This window comes from Filicampus tigris, chromosome 2 (genome assembly GCF_054856515.1).
Source record: "Filicampus tigris isolate MCC_2025a chromosome 2, RoL_Ftig_1.0, whole genome shotgun sequence".
In the NCBI taxonomy this organism is placed as follows: domain Eukaryota; kingdom Metazoa; phylum Chordata; class Actinopteri; order Syngnathiformes; family Syngnathidae; genus Filicampus; species Filicampus tigris.
The window spans coordinates 22,351,878-22,371,156 of NC_141218.1; the positions used below are offsets into that span (position 1 = coordinate 22,351,878).

The following is a 19,279-nucleotide window of genomic DNA, read 5'->3' on the forward strand; positions in this document are numbered from 1 at the left end:
CTAACTGTGTTTTAACTCCTTTTAGGGAATACCGGGTCTCAAGGGAAGCCAGGTAGTCCGTTCACACACACACACGCGCGCGCACGCACACGTGCACACAAACACACACTTGTTGTCTTGTTCTTGGCCCACGTCAGCGCCTGTCGTTTGCACCAAAGGAATTCCCGTTTTCAGAGCAAAGGATCCTTGTGGGTGTTTGGTCTGCAACCTCATCAGTCACATTCACTGCTCCTAAGGGAATGTTTCAAGTTCAGTAAACCACTGACGGTAGCCATCTTGTTTTTTGTTCTACCTCCTAAGTCGCCCCAAGGTTGGAGGGGGTGGCGTTGAAGTGCTGAAAGTCTCGTTGCACTTCACCTCTGAGTGCCATTCATCAAACTTTCTCAGAAATGCCTAAACACTCCGAGACAACCTCAGGTGTTGCGAGGAAGCAAAGAAAAGCACAGTAATTAGGTTACACAAACCAGTGAAAAACTTGGCATAGGGGCCCATTCAAAGGGCACCATGAGCAGGTGACATCTGGTGAAATGTTAAAACCCATTACCACATTATGACCGTTCATTGAACAACTTCCTCTCCAAGCACAATTTGAGAGCTATTGTTTTTTGCATGCTACAGGGGGCTTAGTCTTAAAAGGCATTGTAGAATTCTTATTTGAAATCATGGCTACACAACAATGAATTGTTAAAATGCGTCTACCCGGTCAACAAAGTCATACATGGTGAAACTGTTATTTGTCTGGAACACCCACCAAACTATAAAATGTGTTTTATTTTAACATTTGGGAATTAACTCTATAGTATGAACACATACATTTCATAACAAATTATGTCAAATGTAAAAATGTACAAATTCACATTTTAAACTAACAGTAAAGTTTGGTAGTATTAGGATTTTCCTAAAGTGCGTACAACATAAAAATATTTTCATTTTATATTTAGCCTACTTCAAGCAAGAGCAACGCCATTCATTATTTCTGTGTAGATTCTCAATCTTTTATTGTGAGAGGCTACTCAACATTACAAAATAATTGATTCCAACATCTCACTAACAGGCAGCAGGCATGGTATATGAAAGTCTACTTACATTGTTTGTTTTTTTGAAAAAACACTGCGGTTGTTTTTTGTTCTTCATTTTTGCTTCTTATTTTGAACACGAAAACATTCACCTGTACATGGCCTGTTCCTCAGGACCTCACACTGACCATAATCCCAACTGTAAAAAAATTGAGGTGCTGGGAAAAAAAAACAACAAGGATGTCGCGACCGGTATTTCCATGCATAGTGTTAAGCTTCTGTTTTTCAATTCAGCTAGTTTTGAGCACATGCCACAAGACGTATTTAGCTAAGGAGAATCAGTTACAAACATCTAGTATTTTTTGTCAGTTAGTATCATACATGAGCTTTCGGGGATCACTTTAAAAATATTTATTTCAGGTCCTACACTCATTTGAGAATTGTAGTTTACTTTTTTACACAATACTTAGTGACCTTTTTTATCTTACACCTGACAAACACTCCATATACTGAAAAAAGGAAAAACAAAACTAATAGGTACTAAAACTCATAAAAAGTTATCTAAGAGTAAAACATTTATGTAAAAAAAAAAAAAAACTAATAAGAAACTAACAAACCTGGTCTAAAAACAAATTAAAACTAACTGAATAAAAAAAAAAAAAAAAGAAAGTCAAAATGAAAATAGGGGTCACTGATGGTGTAGTGGTACACACGCCTGAGTTGCATGCGGGCAGCGTGGGATCGGTTCCCGCTCATTGACGATGTCTATGTGTGTGCCCTGCGACTGGCTGGCGACCAGTTCGGGGTGAAGTCTGCCTTTCGCCCATTGTCACCTGGGATAGGCTCCAGCACCTCCCCGTGACCCTGTACAGGATACGCGGCTTGGAGGATGAAGAAAATGAAACTATAACTAACTATAATGAAAAATCCCAAACTATAACTCTGCGCCTTATGTGTCAAAAAGGTGGAGGATGGGGGGATTGTGGCCATTATGAATTTGAGGGGAAAGTGAAACACCCCCCCCCCCCTCCATCCACAGTATCATCTGCGCCCATGCACAGAGGCAGGAATGACACATATGAAAGTACAATATAAACAAGCAAACATTGAGACTCACATTCATGCCAGTGGGAAATTAAGTTCAATTACAATGAACAAATAACTTATGCTCTCTTCTGTGAATCACTTTTTGTGAAATTTATTTTTCAAAACCCTCCAAGCCTTTCTCTGAGGCAGTAAATGCCAATTTCTCCTGCCATCAAAGACAAATAATAATTCATAAAGTACAGTGCAAACCTCCACCGAGGCTGTAATGTTAACAGAAGTGAAACAATGCCCAACAAGGTAGGGATACCTTCCCTGATAATGAAAGCCAGCCATCTGATCCGTGTACCTTTTGGTACCGATGTGGTGCAGCAACGGTAGAAATGTCAGGATAGCATATGTTGCCGGATGATAATAGCCTTGGGAGTCAGTGGGTGGAGAAACTGGGGGGGAAAAAGTTTCAATTACATCATTGAACTCATGTTCACATGCATATTTAAGGTCATATTTCTCAAGAGGATCAACCTTGCTACATCCAGTTTGAAAATGGAAATTGTCAGCTATATTGAACAAGACACAATATTTAATTATTTAATAGCTAACACTTGTTGAAGTTATTTATTTTACAAATCAAGTTGTCTGAAAGTAATATTTTTGATGGACAGGTGCCCTCGCTCATCCAATACCCTGGTCATGAACTCAAACCGAAAAAAGAAAGTGCCGTCATTATTGTATCCTACTGGGATACATTCAAGATTTTTTTGTATGCGGGGCAGATGGCTGCCAGTTCAGTTTGTGTAAAACCCTCTAACACTAGTTCATCTGTGGACGAATTGCTGTTGTGCAATTCACTAATATTTGAGCAAATGTTTAAGGCTTCAGATTAAAATTTTGAGTAGGTATGTATAGAAACTGATTAATTGGAATACTTTTAAAAAAAAAATTTTTTTTTTCGTTTTTTTTTTTTTGCGGGGGGGATCTACTCTGGCTTCTCACCCCTTTCCAAAACCATGCACATCATGTTAATTAAAGACTCAAACTTGTGCCTTTCTCTGATAGTGACTTTCCCCACCCTGTGAGGAGAAGGTTCAAACAGCCTAACTTTGAGCAAATACACATATCATCAGTTGGCCTTATGGTTGCAATGAATGCCTTAAGAGTCCTTGAGGTACTGACTGATGTAGGAAGAAAGGATTTTTTTCCCCTCTACTTTAATCTCCCAAAGACAATTGATCTTGAAAACGATTCTTGAAAGATGCTGTGTCAAGTCGTAATATCTTCCTATGGTGAAATGTCTTCAAGACTGGTTGACGCATGAGGCATCAGCGCCTCAGCTTGACATATGATGAAAATGCCGCGAGGTGCCATTTTCGGATACATGTTGCTTGTCTGATGGATGATATATCTTGACCATCTGTCTCCACTTTTCTCTTCCCCTCCCACAGGGACCGGCCGGGCCCAAGGGAGAAAAGGTATGTTTCGCTATGGTCCGACACCATTTAACTGAGTGCTATTTGCATGTATCTCACATTAATTGTGAGACATCACCAACATGATTGCAAACATAGCTGATTGGGTGTTTTCTTCTTCGCCCTGCCACGCTCACGTTCAACGGGCATCCATCAAAGGAGCCCAAGATTATGTGGGAGCTCATGTGTCTCAGCACATTCTCACGCCAGGGCACTTAACAGGTTTACAGGCCTCGATGATAGCCAGATGTTTTCCCGCTCTCTGAATCACCGGCCAAGCCGAAGACAATCGTCAACGATGCGAGAGCTGGCAGAGGTGCATCATGCATAAGAAGATATTTATGCATTGCGCCCATCCAGCTATTAATGCGAAAATTTGCCTTGATAAACTCATCCGCAAAGTACAACACAACTGACATCAACAGCATCCATCACAGTATGACAGAAACAGATTGCAGATGTCACGTGATGCTGAACTTTGGAAAATTGGCACCCTTCATTTAATCATGCATGTGATGAGAGCATCCTGTGGTCTCCAATTTTTCATCAGAGAACTGTCAGATGATTACAAATGGAACAATATCCACGGATTGTTTGGGGAGCAATTACATTGTTTATACAGTCCTTTTTTTTAAACTAATTATTTGTCCAATTGCTCAACCATATTGTATATCTACTCTACTCTACTAAAACAAAACAAAAAATAATATTTTTTTTTTTTCCTGTTGTTTTTCAGGGTGACCAAGGAGACATTGGGCCAAGAGTAAGAAACTTTTCCACTAGCATGAAGTTTTGTTCACAAATGTCACAAAATCAGACAAAACACTATTTTTGCAGAATTTCAACGCAGTAAGAGCCATATAAACTAATCATTGGGCATTGATCTAGAAAGTAAAATCCTCGTTCATCTGATTTTCGTATAAATTGATTAAAATATGCAACAAAATTTATGGAGTCAAAAAAACCAACTAATTTGGTAGCCATTGTACATCAGGTTGTAAGCTTGACTGACTAGTTTTTGGTATTGGTCTTTCACCTTCAGGTATGGCCCATCAGTCAATGTTCTCAAGGTGAACAAACATTCTAAAACACTCGTCTGTAATAAACTTGGCAAATCACATATGCCAGTGCGATGAATACATTTAAAGGAGACATGACATTAAATGGCATGGTGGGCGCATTGGCCTCATACAGTACCTGCTCACAGAAAGGGTGATGTTATGAGTGTATCAAACCATTAATAAAACACTGAACAGTCTTTATGAATTATAAAAGCATCATAAATCGTGTATGAACTCAAAGCATTGCTTCTAAGGACAACCAAAAGTTTTCTATATTGAACAAATCAGCTTCTCTGAAGAGAGCAGGAAGTGAAAATGCGAACCCAAACAAGACAGACTTACAGACCATCACAAAGTGGAAACTGAAGACCATCTTTGAATGGGATTACACCAACCACAATGACATTGTTGACATTCCAGCCCGAGTTCTCAGAAGTCACCTGGACAGTTGTACATGTCAACTCTTTATCAAACATCAGTAAAGCTAAATGAAGGTTTACCTGTGTGTAAAGTGATTGGACAATGGCACCTTTGTCAAGTCCTACACTCCTGAGAGTCTTCTGCTAGCAACTTCGCAGTTAGTATGTTTGATGACAACATTTTCCTTTTTGGGATGCAATCAGTCAGATACATTTTTCCCAACCAAAGAAATACACAAAATGAAAACAATACTAAGCAAAGAAAGAAATGTGTTTACCTTATACCCCTACTTCTGGAACATCACCAACACGCATCTGGTTCCTCAGATGAAGTTTAAAATGGCCTCATCATCTAACCATGATGGCTATCGTTGAGAAATTATGATACTGTATAAATACAGACTTGCCGCAAAAGACATAACAATAGTTGTGGGAGCGCCAAAGTTGCCATCTAGTCTCAAACCAAAGTGTTTTTAAACATTATGAGGTGACTTTGTACTGTATCTGTTCCATGTTGTCAGTTTTGCCTTTTCATGTGATATCATTCCACTCACCATGGCATTATGCAATTATCTTCACACAGTGTGGTTTTCAAAATAGGCCCCCTGTGCTTTACCCAGTGGAATCTTGGAAGAAGTCACGTACCCGATTAATTCAGAATGTTTGCCTTTGTTACGCCTAGAATATCAGGTCATGAAAATGAAAGTGGGGCTCACCCTCTGAGGTAATTATGCAATATTTGGGGTTCAAGCACAAAGTCAAACTGTTTATTTTGGCTATGCACTTCCTGTTTCATCCCACAGGTATTGCACATGCTGGAGCAAATGCCACCCACGCATTTCCTAATTCCGGGACAATGAAGAAGTGTTGTATTTTACAGCATTCTAAATTATTCCGATGACTAATCTTATCATGTAAAGCATTTTTATCAGGAGTGCTTCCAGGAATTTGGGCCCCTGGGACAAAAATATCTCCTTGATCCACTTCAATGTAGAAACTTGAAAATATTAACTTTCCTTCCTTTTCGCCCCCCCTTACAGCGCCCTTGTCAACTGTACATTTAGAACATTGACTATGTCGTTATCGAGACAGGACATGAGTACTTTTGGATATTTTCAAATTAATGACGATAACACAACAATTATTATAATAAAAAGATTTGGTCTAAATCTCTTAACACAACATGCCACTTTTGTCACTTCAAGATAATAGATTCAACAAATACAAAAGTCTCTTTGATGCGGAAATCAACCCAAATATTTTTTTTTCAAGAATATGTTCTCAGCAGTCCCACTAGTTGAAACACGGCATTCTGATTAATATTGTGTTTGTGGAATATGAGTCAAGCAGCAAAATCTAGCCATCTCAGGGGTCAGCCATTTTATCACTTATGTCGACTGAAAATGACACCACAACTGCTCAGGGCTCAAGTAACGACCAATCACGGCTCAGCTTCAGAAAACAGGTCAGCCGTGATTGGTCGTTACCTGAGCCCTGAGCAGTTGTGATATCATTTTCAGTCGACAGAAGTGACAAAATGGCCGCCCCCAAAGATGACCAAAAAAACGGGTGAATTACTTACTCCACAAACGCAATATCTATCAGAATGCCTTGTTTCAACTAGTGGGCTTACATAGAACATATTTTTGAAAAAAATATGTTTGGGTGGACTTCCTCTTTAAGTCAAAATTTGCCAGGATCTAAATTGTTGCAGTTGATTTCCTACCATATCAACAAAGTATCCTTTTCCGCCTCTGAACTCTTTTGAGAGGCAAAGAGAAAACATGCAAAACGGGAAATGACCATGAATCTCTGTCAAACTTTCACTTCCTATCAATCGATCATTTTTGAGTGCCTTTGTCAAGTGAGAGTGCGGTCTTGAGAACTGATGACAATCGCAGGATAACAGCAACATTAAAACATAATCAGATGTCGTGTAAGCGCCAGCAACCCAGGTCATGTGCAGTGCAGGAATAAAACCGCCTGCCTTCCTAGTGTCCAATGCATATGGAGGAGATTGTCACTGCATGTTTAGGTTAGTTTCACTTGAGTTGAAAAACGAGACGCCATATTCCAGTTCCATCCTCGACCAAAGCATTCCTTTACCCCTCACAGAGTGAACGTGGTTTAATGTCTTACTATCAAGCTATGGTCTGATGAAAATGAAGGATAGGAGAAGCCCAATTTGAAACAGACACGCTTATGAGGCATGTAAGGAAAATGTGTGTGAGCGGTATCGTCAAGAGAACAGATTAGATAGACAAAAACATTGGTGAAAGGTTTGAAAAATAGGAAAATGTCAAACTGCCTTGCACTCTCCACAGCCTGTTAAATAGAAACCTGATGAAGATGACTCTTCTTGTCTTCTTGCAGTTCATCCTTCATTCGTACTTAAAACTTCATTCAATGGACTTCCGAAAGGAACTCAAGCAGGGATGCTTCGCCAATGCTCTGCATTTGCACCGAAAAATAAATCACCCATAATCTTACCCTGACATTTACCGAATATTGTCTGCATTTACAATACTGTTTATAGAGTCTGTGTGAACCCAGTACAATTAGTATATACAGTACGCATAAACACAGTAGATAGGCTATGTAGCATGAATCCTCAAATTCTGATAGGTGCTGTTGTGCGTTATCCACTTGAACAAAGGGTTTCTATTTTCGTAAGACAGCGCATCTGCGCCGTGGCAGAAATGCAGGCGAATCCTGATTTTTGTATCAGCGTAAGGGTTACCGCACCTGTTTGCCAATTTGGTGGGCAAGTCTCCACTAAGCTGGGAGTGTCTTGGAGAGACACCTGGCAGTTTGGTGGCAGAAAGTGTAGACCTTATGCCTGCTCAGATCACATCTGAGAGGCCGCCGCATGGTACGCCCCCAAGCTGGACGATATTTGAACAGAAAGAGCGACTCGCTGCACTTTGGAAGCCTGTTCACAGCCTGGTCCTTCACCCAAATCTGTCCCCCAAGCAACAAAAACTCACTATTTTCCTCCCTGCGCTCGCCACGGCCATTGAAACCTCGCCCTGAAAAATAGACTAATGACGGACTCAAGACGAATAGCGGACCAAATAAAGGCGTTTCTGTCTATTCTTAAAACGTCTATTTTAAAAATTTTCCCATCATTCGTCAACAGTCAGCAAAACGGGCGTCCGACAGTGATGGATAGACGAACCTGTCTGTCACATAGACAGAATGCCCAGCTCTGGTAAATACAGTAAATGCGACATGTTGAGTTCTTCTGTAAGTCTACAACATGTGTTAACAGAATTGCTTGGATCCTTTTTCTGGTCATGTCAGACAATTGCATAGCCACTTGTTGCGATCCAGAAATGGTGGAGCATGACCATAACTGCTCCAAATCCCTGAGAAATAAGTGTTTTATACTTTTATTTGATTTACTTTGTTGGAGTTGAAGTTGAATTTTTTTTTGTATCAAATGATACCACCTGGTTGAATAAAGGCTAAATAAAAGATGTCTTTCACACTAACTAATTGGGTTGAAAGGAAAACTAGGGGCTGCAACAGGATTTTCACTTCCCTTTCATGTAACGGGAAGGTATCTCAATTGTTCAGTACATATAGCGTATCTCTCACCATTTGTAAATGATTTCTGTCCCATGCTTCAGTTGTACATGAATATGCTGTCGTACGTATTCTGTGTCATGTCTTTCTTGTACTAGCCACATCCGAGGTGCTCACTGCTCAGCTGTCACTTCCTCTTCACAGGGCCCCCCCAACTACAGCACATTTGCAGGACTGCACAGTAATCAGATTCTCACTGTCAAGGTTTGTCCTTCGCAGTGAACTTTTAATTTGCCTCCCAGCAATCGCTGCTCTCTGTCGGGCTGCTGATCCGTCTCTCTATGCCGGAAAAGGACAACCATCCACCTTGAGACATTTCTCTTCCTCTTGCCTCAGGGTCTGCTGATCACTCCTCTTCTTCCCACAGCTTTTCTGCTTCTAGAATCGCCACCCACCCGATTTCCACACTGATTTCTTTTTCTATTGCTCCCTGTTTTCCCTGTTGTTGTTTCTCTCGCCTTAACTTCATGACCTCTCCTTCTTTCTTTCTTTCTTTCCTTCTCTGCATTTCCTGCATCTAATGCTCCTTCTGTAGATGGTCTATCCAAGATACGACCATGGCTTTCTCTCTGGTGACCAGTCCAGCACCTTTCAGAGACGTTTTCTGAAGGTATATCACAACTAAGGCATGTGTTCTCTTTTAACACCTTCATTAAACACTTTAATTCCATTTTAATCAGCTCTGTGCTTTTCTTTTCCTTATTGTTCAAGTTGAATGAAATTGTTTTCACTTTGATCTTAGTTCTCACAAATCCTGAATTAACCTGACTTTCTACTCCAGTTATCAGTTAATTGTTACATTTTATGATAATCAGTATATTACGTTCCAGTTTTTTTTGTATTCCGCTATGATAAACTTTCTTTATTGGCTCATTGACATCACTGCTGCTTTAAAGTAAAAGTTGTATTTAGAGCTAAAGAGCAGGGGATCCTATTCTGCTGTTTTCATTCAGGCAAAAAAATACATAAAATACAATTACGCCATTCTTGCTAATGCTCCCAAGCGTCCAAGAGTATATATTATAGCAAAACAGAGAACAATAGCCAGTCCTGTCTATCATCTCAAGCAGTGCAGGCCCAGTTTTGACATGGAAAGCACACATTCTTTTCTATACTGGGGCTCTTTGCTTATTAGACATTTTGCTTTCATGTGGAGAGGCAAATCTCTCTCCCAAGTGTTTCAGTTTTGTCCATTCAATCCCTCATTCATCTGTTTACTGTATCTCATCAGGGTGACCAAGGGCAGGCTGGACCTGCTGGCCCGCCCGGCCCCCCAGGTCCATCAGGTCCCAGGGGCCCGCCAGGGAACACCGGCAAAGATGGACCTCGTGGCCCAGCAGGAGAGCCAGTAAGAGCCTTTGCTTTTGATGTCATGTGACAAGCTTACGCACAAACAGCGCACTCTTGTCTATCTTAAGGGACGTGCTGTTACACAAACACGGGCAAATGTCCTGAGGCCCAGAGATTTCCAGGGGCCCACAAACGTCTCATAGAAAATGATCAATAACATTTTTTAAGTAGTAATTCACACATAAAGACACATCAAAATGCTTATTTATCATAATCGTTTTGAGTGCCTCCCCCTCACTTCTCATGCAACAGGCTTTTCCATCTTATTGTGCATGTGCAAACTTGACTCAAAAAGAACACCGTTTATTGCGAAGATCTGTTTGACTGTGTCAATTGAAAGTGAGCATTATCGGCTCTATAATGCATAAGGCTTTTATATTGGCAGTCATTCTTAAATTGTCAAGTGGCAGCATACAGAGAATAGTAGCAATGGCAAATTCTCCTTCAACTGAGTGTGTCAGTGAGCTTTGGCATAACTAAAATCAGCTGCATAACTGCTCTCCTGGCTTCATCTGTTTTATATACAACAGCAGCCACAAGTTTCTTCCACCAAGTGCCCACGATAGCATCAACCCCACACTCTCCTTCCAGGATCCTCTCTGTGCAACCCTGAAACCAGTATGGCACTGCTGTCTTGAGTTCTCTGCTAGTTCGCCCGCCCCACCAAACAATAGCTGTGCCTCTTGCCTGAGGCCGTTTATGTTTCTCAAGATAACTTTCCCACAGCTCTGTTCATACCGTGCACAGTGGCAACATAAAGCTGCGGTTACGGAGGACTGAATAGTTTTGATTTACTCTCAGGAATGACTACTCTGTTCCCCTCACGTGGCACAGGAGCGTTTAGGGACGGAGTCGGTGTGTTGACAATAAGACCATGAGTGTAAATAGACAAGTCAAAGAGAAAGTCCCTCGGCATAGACAATTGAACATCAACTTTGCATGCTGATTAAAGGAAACTCCAAGCAGTGAAACAAAGCTTTGTATCGCAGAGGGCTTGTGTGCAGATGTCTGCTTTCAGACATTTCTGCAAGGCAGTCTGAGCTGTTGTGCTCAGTCCTGTCATGTATGCCATGTAACTGTAAAGTAAAAAGAAGTCAAGGAATTAAAAGGTATTTTGAAGTGGCACCCAACATCCATCCATTGATTCATTCTTAATATGAAACCTATCCCAACTGAATTTCGGCAAGAAGTGGCATACACCTTGGACTGGTCGCTAACCAGTTGCAGGACACTAGACAAACAACCATTCACATTCACACCTATGGACAATTTAGTGTCTGCAATTCACCTAACCTGCATGGTTCTGGGTTGTGGGAGGAATCCAGAGTACCTAAAGAAAATACACACAAAGCATGAGGAGAACATGTAAACTGTACACAAGAAGGCTGGTGCCAAGATTATTATTATTATTATTATTATTATTATTATTATTATATTAATTCTTTGTACACCATATTAAATTTTCAGTCTGTTGCACAAACTGCAAAAATCCTGAAAAAAAATCCATTGTTTTTTCAACTTCAGTCTATGAGATTTGATACAAGCTCGATAGAATTTGCTGCCTTTACAAAGATAGCTGTTTATTTTTGTGTTCATGGTGGTAGTTTACTGTTGTGAAGAAGTGCACTGCAGTGTTTTTTTAATATTCTGCCCGCCATGTAACCTGACCAATAAAGTGACCAAAAAGTCATTTCAAATTTACAATACAAATACATTATAGGGTTCCTTTCAATGTGTGGGGGCCTTTAAACATGAATTTAATAGGGCATTTTTTAGGTTTAAATAGCCCCCAAAACACAAGCTTATGTATGTGTGGTGCATTAACACACTGCAATATTTAGAGTTGGCAAGCGCATAAGATGCTCTGCCATGCACGACTTCATAACAGATGTTGAGCGGCTCAAATGGCCAACTGGCCCTCACAAATTGTGGTGTTTACTTAAAACAAGCCTAATTGCTGCCAGGAATGGGATATGGCGTTTAGCATTGGAGTTTGTTGAATTTCACATTTTACACAGTTTGATTTTAACATCCACGACGTTGCAGTTTTCCTCGATGCTAAATAATACAGTATGTTTGGCTGCAGATGACTAATAAATGGAATGAATGAATGGAATACCAAACATCAAGTCAGTTTCGGCTACAAAGAGCCTCCAATGATTGCCTGGACTTAACTGATGTGGTGATAAGATATTCCCCATTGGTTTGTATGATTATACAGTCCACAGTGTGCTTCAAGTGTCCAGCTGCTATTAAATCTGCTGAAGGCCATCACTTAACAATCACCAGTGGATAATGGGACAATGTTGGACATTGTTGCACCGTTGATCGTGAACAGTAATTTGCACTTGCAATTCAGTGATGTTTGTCTTGTTGAATGCTGTCATCTAGTGGCCATAGTTAGAGCACAATCAGTACAGGTGACTCATCATAATTCATTTCCTCTGTGCCTTAGGGTTTTCAAGGTCGTGATGGCATTGAGGTGAATATGAATCACATTGTTGTGTTTTTGTTTGACTCTTAAGCAAACTCACATTTTTATTGCTTTAATGTGATCATATTTATCTGCCTTAACCAATACGGAACCAGAAAGTTGAAATACTTTGTATTTTTCTAATAATATTTCTGCTTTAGGGACCTCAAGGATTGCCTGGGAAGCCGGTAAGATTAATGCTGATTTACGTATTTGGATACTTTGTGTCCAAAACTCTTTCTCCGCACTGTGCGGAGTGCAAGTGGTTGAAAAAAATTAACACTGAATTGGGTATATTTCACTCTTAGGGAGAAGATGGGGAACCTGGATATCCTGGACCACAGGGACCTCCAGGGGCAAAGGTACACCGATCTTATGATACTTTGTTTTTCCCACATTCTTTTCACCTTGCATGTGCTGGACCACTTATGGGTTTACTGTGTGTGAAATAGGGCCAGCCGGGAATGGGAGAAAAGGGAGAGAGGGGCATGGATGGACTGCCAGGTTTAAAGGTAAGACTTCAAAGCAAGGGTCAATCCCAAACCATGCATGTATTTGAATTCTATTTCACATTATGAATATGTCGTTTGTTTTTGTCTGTTTTTAACCATAATAAATTTGTGTCATACAGGGCGATAAAGGAGAAGTAGGAGAACAAGGCTCACAAGGTCCCATGGTGAGCGTTAACTCCCAAAAGCAGTTTACCAAACCTTCAACATGGGATAAGAATTGCTTGTTGCCAAAAGTTGTTTCTCCTCAAGAATCCACACTGACTATAATGCATCATGTAGGCCTACACAGTGGTCCTCAAAACCTTTACACCAAATACCACCTATAAAAAATACTTGGCTCTCCAAGTACCACAACAATGACCAACAATAAATACAGTTACGTAGAAAGCCTAAGTGTTCATCAAAAACATGGCAACGGTTTTATTAAAGTAAAAATGTATTACATAATATTGTAAGCCAATGTAACATTTTTGCACAGTTTGAACATTAACATTGCACTTAAATACAGGAAAATGAAAAAATTAAAAACATGCAGTAAGTTAAGTAAAAACTGTACTTGAATGGGTGAATTTAAACACTCCAAGATTGAATGCAACTGTATTGTACTTCAAAGTTGAATACAACTGAACTGTTCCTAACAAATGCACTGTTGTGGATTTCTAAAGCAACGTGTATTACTGTAACTTTATGCAATTGGAACTAGGGATTTTCCGATCTGGGTTTTATGACACCAATACTGATTCCGATCATCCATGAGTGAGATCGGCCGATACCAATCACATGGATTATCTGTATATTTTAAAAATATGAGCCACAATGCATGGCAATAATTTCACTTATACTGCGCTGTGACAGCCTACAACAGGCGGCAGTGATGCAACACTACACACAGGCTGGTCTCTCATGGCTGTCGACTGTGAAGCATGAACTGCAGGTGATCGTATTTTTGATAGACAGTAAAGGCTTGATCAAATATTCCGATCACGTAATTTTTCACGAAAACCGGCTGATCACCATCAGTGGCCCTAGTTTTAATTCAGTGAATCTTTTGCATCCCACTAGGCCTTCATACCACTAGTGGTACCACACTGTAAATCACTGCCATTATCAAAGATGGACATTTTACTAAAATTTCCCAGTCCATTTATCGCCTTCCGCCTGCAGCTGGAGTAGCCTCCATTTTTGTCCGGCGGGAACAAATAATAATCACCTATAGGCCGGTCCGTCTATCATTTTAAATGGCCTTCCGTGCGTGTGTGTGTGAATGTGTGGGTGCGCGTGCGTGCATGTTTTTAAATATCTATCTCTTATGTTTTTTTTTCAGGGTTATCCTGGTGAAAAGGGTAGTTCAGGCTCCTCGGACATCATTGACTTCAATGGGAAGCTTCTTGATGCTTTCCAGGTGAGAAGACACCATTTTGGATTATATTATATCATATCACTTTTGTGGTACAATGGAACCAACAAAGTCACACCCCCCAAAAGTAATACCGTTGGAGGTCAACCAAAATATTCTGGGAAAATATAATTCAAAAGTCTTGTTCGTTTTGTACATTTTTTTTCATTCTTTTTTAAAAGATATATAAATAAATAAATATAAATAACAATATAATATGAACACAAATGTTCTCTAATCTCGAATGAAATGAAACAGAAAGATGACAGTCTTATTTTATCTTCCCCTTTCTCCCAGGGATTAAGTTACAAAAAAAGAAATCGGGATTTAATAACAACATTCACAACAACAACAAAAATAAAACATACATACACATATGTATACATATATACACATACACGCACATACACATTTATACATGTACATACATGCATGCATATATACACAAGTACTCGCATGTTCACACACATACTTATAACAGCTACTCACACTGACAGTCACATAACTTTTTAGTTCCCAAGTTACAATTCAGTTAATGACGTTCACAAAAACAAAAATGACAATAGATTAATGATCAAACAAAATTAACATCTTTCATATTTCTTTAACTTTAACTATTTCTTTTATGTCAAGCAAAACACAGAGATCATCCCATCCATCCATCCATTTTCTGAACCGCTTTTCCTCACTGGTTCAAACCATCTTAATTCATAAAGTCTGGTGTTTTTGTGGTGCCACCACTGAAAGATACCAATTATGGCAAAGAGCAAAGTGCAATAGTGAGTAACTATTAAACAGGAAACAGGGATCTTGGAAAAGCATTTTTTAATGATGTGTTAGAATTCATTTGGCCAAGAAGATGCTAAAGTAAATTCACTTTATATTATTTCCTGCTGGAAAAATATGTTTAGAACTTACTTGAGACAACTTGGAAATCAAACAGAGTCCCAGAATGGAATGTGTTTCATTTTGGAGGTTCCATTGTATTACCATGAATTCTGTTTTGAGGCTGGGGTGGTCATTACATATCAAAGATAACTAAAAGAAAAAAGAAAGATGGTCATGCTGCATGATTTCTTTGTTTCACAGGCCATCAACACAATCAGTATTTCGGTAATCTGCATCTGTTTTTGCATGGTCTTTGCTGGTGTCAACAGTGACTAACACACACGTTGGAAAAGATATTGTCACAAAGCACATGCAGTAGACTCACACAGGCTTGAATAAACACAGCTTTTTACCCCAAAACACTTCACACTGTATTAAATGTCACTCTAGACACCATATTGAAAAAGATTTTTAGTAAACTTGTCTGCTGCTACAGCCATCTGGGGAGAACTGCGGAGCGGAGATTACCGAAGCATGCTCAATCATGCAGAAACATCAACAGCCTTTGTCATTTTGTTTTGAGTGTGTTTTCATGCCATCTCGTGCTGCACAAGCAGCATGGTGTTTCTGTGTGTTTGCGCTGTTCCTCATTACTCAGCTGGTGCACAATTAAAGGGAATCCTTAGCAAAGAACATCACGTCCCTCTCGACCACATTCCCTGCTACATGCTAATAACAGATGGTTTTCTCTGCCGTGGAGTGTGTATTCAATTTAAAAACGACTTCTAACAGAGCCAGGTTCCCGTCCGCCCAGAGCTGCTGCGTGCAACTCTGTCGAAGCAGCATGATATGCTTAGAAAATACACTGAAAACACGTGAACCTCAGATGTTATCAGAAGTCTCTCAAGAAGGAAGTATCACTTGATACCAAATAACACACGTTCACAGTTAGACTTGGAGCCATGGAAGTAGGAATGTTCATCGGCCACCCGACTTCACTCATTTGTGTGAACGTCATATTGGTTTGCTTTCATCTAAAATGAACCTTCATGGTTTAGGCCGTTTAGGCAATGCTATTAAGATTCACTTCATACTACCTGTATACATTCTGTATCATTTGCATGAGTCAGCTTCCTTTTTCAGTGACTGATGATCGCAGATCAAATGCTTTGTTGTAAACAACCAATGGTTGCCATGGCTTTAATAGAAGACAACCCAACATTAGAAATTAGCTTGCGGACGGAAGAGAGGCATGTACACCTACAGGAGGCAATGTTGTTTCCTTTTTTATGACTTCAAGATGACCGAGTACTTCAGACGGAAAAGTATTACGTGTAGCATTGTGGATCCTTGGATGAAGAAATTTAAAGCCAGATTTAAAGACACTGTCACTCCTGAAGCAGCGTACAAATTGCTATGGGATGAATATAGAATGCATGGGGATTCTTGTCATTCATTTATGGAACTTAACAAGAATATTCACTTGCTCCTGTTTTTGTCCACTGCTGTCATTCTGCGTGAAAAGTAATCAAGACATGTGTAAAATCAAAAAGAGAACACAGACAAGGGCTGAGTAAATCTTCATTTAGCAATACAGTATATTTATTAGAACTGTTGAGGTTTGCAGTGATGTTGAACAGCACTGTATTTTACTGAGAGGTGTTTCTAATATTTGTGCTGCCTTATTATAAGCCATCATAAACAATAGAAAAAATAGTAGAATCAACTCCACGATGCACGGCGGGTTTACATCCTTAGCAAACTTTAACCAGAATTACTTCTAGATGATATCACCTTTATTAGTCCCACATAAACATCTCCTGATTGAGTGGGTGCATAAGTGGAATGCGTACTTAGTATTCTCTGTATCGTTATTTTTGGTAGCTGCCGGCTGCAATTAGCCATTTTACCCCTAACCAGCTAGAAAGTGAACATGGCAGAAAAAAAATCCAGAACAGTAGATGGTCAAAACATAACCAAACCTTTTTTGGTTCTTGTTTGACCAGGGCCCACCTGGACCACCTGGCCCCCCAGGCCTTCAAGGAGAAAAGGTATTTTGAATATTATTTTTTTTATTGAATATTATTATTTTTATTAGTATTAGTAGTAGTAGTAGTAGTAGTAGTTTATCATTATTTAGCTAACCAAATATTGCTCAGATTTAACAAAAGACTAATGACACTTTGGTAGCGTTCTCAAAGGCTGATGTCACTTTAGGTCATGTTTATTAATTAAGTGGGTCTTTTTTTGTTTCAGGGGGAGCTTGGTTTACCTGGTCCAGCCGGAGTGGATGGCGAGAAGGTACATGAAAGAAAGTTGTGAAATATGTTTTTGTGCCTGTTCACCATTTAATGACCATCTTTAATGGCCACCGTCTCTGTTTGCCACACTAACTTTAGATTGTTTTGAAATATAGACATTTGCTTGGAAGTGAACTTCAACTCATTAAACCTTCTCCTACACTTGGTATACCTGTGTTATGCACAAAAAGAACACTTAAAGACTTTTTTTGGAGAGGCATTATGCTCTTTAAGTAGGGTTCCCAGCAAGATGCATTTTTTTTCTAAAACTACCCCTTGCTTATAACATATTTCTGGTTAGTTTTTCAAAGGTTGGAATGGTTTTTTTGTCATATTGTGGTTTATGAATGACTACTGAACATAACCAGGTAACTTATTGAAGAAAAAAACACAAATTAGGGAAGCAATAATTGTTCAAAACCAAGCTGTGCCAAACAGATGCTCTGGACGAATTGGGCATTAGGATGGAGCAACAGGACAGACACGTTGTCTGCCTCTGCAAACACTCTGTGCATAGTTAACTCAGTCAATGAGTGAATTTGCAGACACAAAGTGGCTTCTGTATTCATTTGTTGTGTTTCAGTGACTCTAAAGACATAAAGATTGTCCCACCATTCAAATGCAAGCCTTGTAGCGAGCCTTATTGTCTTGTCTAAACCAAAGAATGGCATGTGTGAATTGGTCACTGAACTTTTCAGATTTTTGTAGACAAAGACAAGTTGATGGACCTTGTTGAATATGAACAACTCCTTTGTCTCTAGATGGAGTATCCAGTCGTTGACATGATTGTCCAACCATTCAAATGCAAGCCTTGTGGCGAGCCTTATTGTCTTGTCTAAACCAAAGCATGGCATGTGTAAATTAGTCTCTGAACCTTTCTGATTTCTGTAGACAAAAGCAAGTTGATGGACCTTGTTGAATATCAACGGCACCTTTTGCCTGTAGCTCACGTATTGAGTCGTTGACATTTTTGTCCCACCAGTCAGTGTAATGCAAGAGTGGGAGTGGCTTCAGTTCTTTACAAATAAAAAAGTGCACGTTCTCTAGACATCACTTCCAGAAAGGCTGTGTGCAAGACTGTTCAGTGGGTCAACATGGACACAATGACATTTTACGGAAGGAGGAAAGGCCCTGCTCTTGTTCCAGTGAGGATTCAGAGGCAGAGGGTCTCTCCGATAGCGACGATGATGTTATTGACCCAGACTGGATGGCCAGCCCGGGCAGAGGACTTTCTTTGGATGAGCCACACTCCTCTCCAGCACCGCCCCCCAAAGCTGGGAGGCCAGGAAAGAACGCCCTCAATCCAATTGAGAAGCTGCCAACAGATGCTGATGATGGTGACATTATTGGCACAAGCTCATCTTTACCACCTCCTCTCAAAGCGACCAGGAGGAGAGGAAAGAAAGCCACAGGTAGGAAAGGAGCAAGCCAGCCTACAAACCAGCCTAGGATATGGAAACAGGCAGACATTGAAACATTCCAGGTTCCAGAAAAAATATTTGATCTCCCTAAATAAGTGAAGACACTTTTCGCTTACTTCAAAATGATTTTCACGGATGAGATGATCAGGCACATTGTCTACCACACCAATCTCTATTCTGCTCAACAATTGGGGGATCCAACCAACACAAGTATTGCAGAGATGGAGCAATTCCTAGCTATGTTACTATCCATGGGAGTTTTTGAATTTCCTGCCATTGAAGACTACTGGGCCATGGAATCACGTTTCCCAATGGTTGCAGAAATCATGCCACGAAACCGCTTCAAGATGCTATGTTGTTTCATCCATTTCAATGACAACCAGCAAGTTGCAGAGAGCCCTG

General features: G+C 40.0%; 1 pseudogene across 1 annotated transcript in view; it reads left to right on the plus strand.

The window, feature by feature from the left end:
• LOC147151795 (uncharacterized) overlaps nucleotides 1-19,279 on the plus strand; it is a 128,483-nt pseudogene that overhangs the window by 100,554 nt on the left and 8,650 nt on the right. Inside the window, exons 6-18 of the transcript XR_015084008.1 lie at nucleotides 26-52; nucleotides 3,506-3,532; nucleotides 4,266-4,292; nucleotides 9,133-9,207; nucleotides 9,829-9,945; nucleotides 12,403-12,429; nucleotides 12,582-12,608; nucleotides 12,729-12,782; nucleotides 12,873-12,932; nucleotides 13,052-13,096; nucleotides 14,257-14,334; nucleotides 17,163-17,207; nucleotides 17,413-17,457. The product of XR_015084008.1 is annotated as an uncharacterized LOC147151795 (transcript). The remainder of the gene's footprint in view (nucleotides 1-25; nucleotides 53-3,505; nucleotides 3,533-4,265; nucleotides 4,293-9,132; nucleotides 9,208-9,828; nucleotides 9,946-12,402; nucleotides 12,430-12,581; nucleotides 12,609-12,728; nucleotides 12,783-12,872; nucleotides 12,933-13,051; nucleotides 13,097-14,256; nucleotides 14,335-17,162; nucleotides 17,208-17,412; nucleotides 17,458-19,279) is intronic.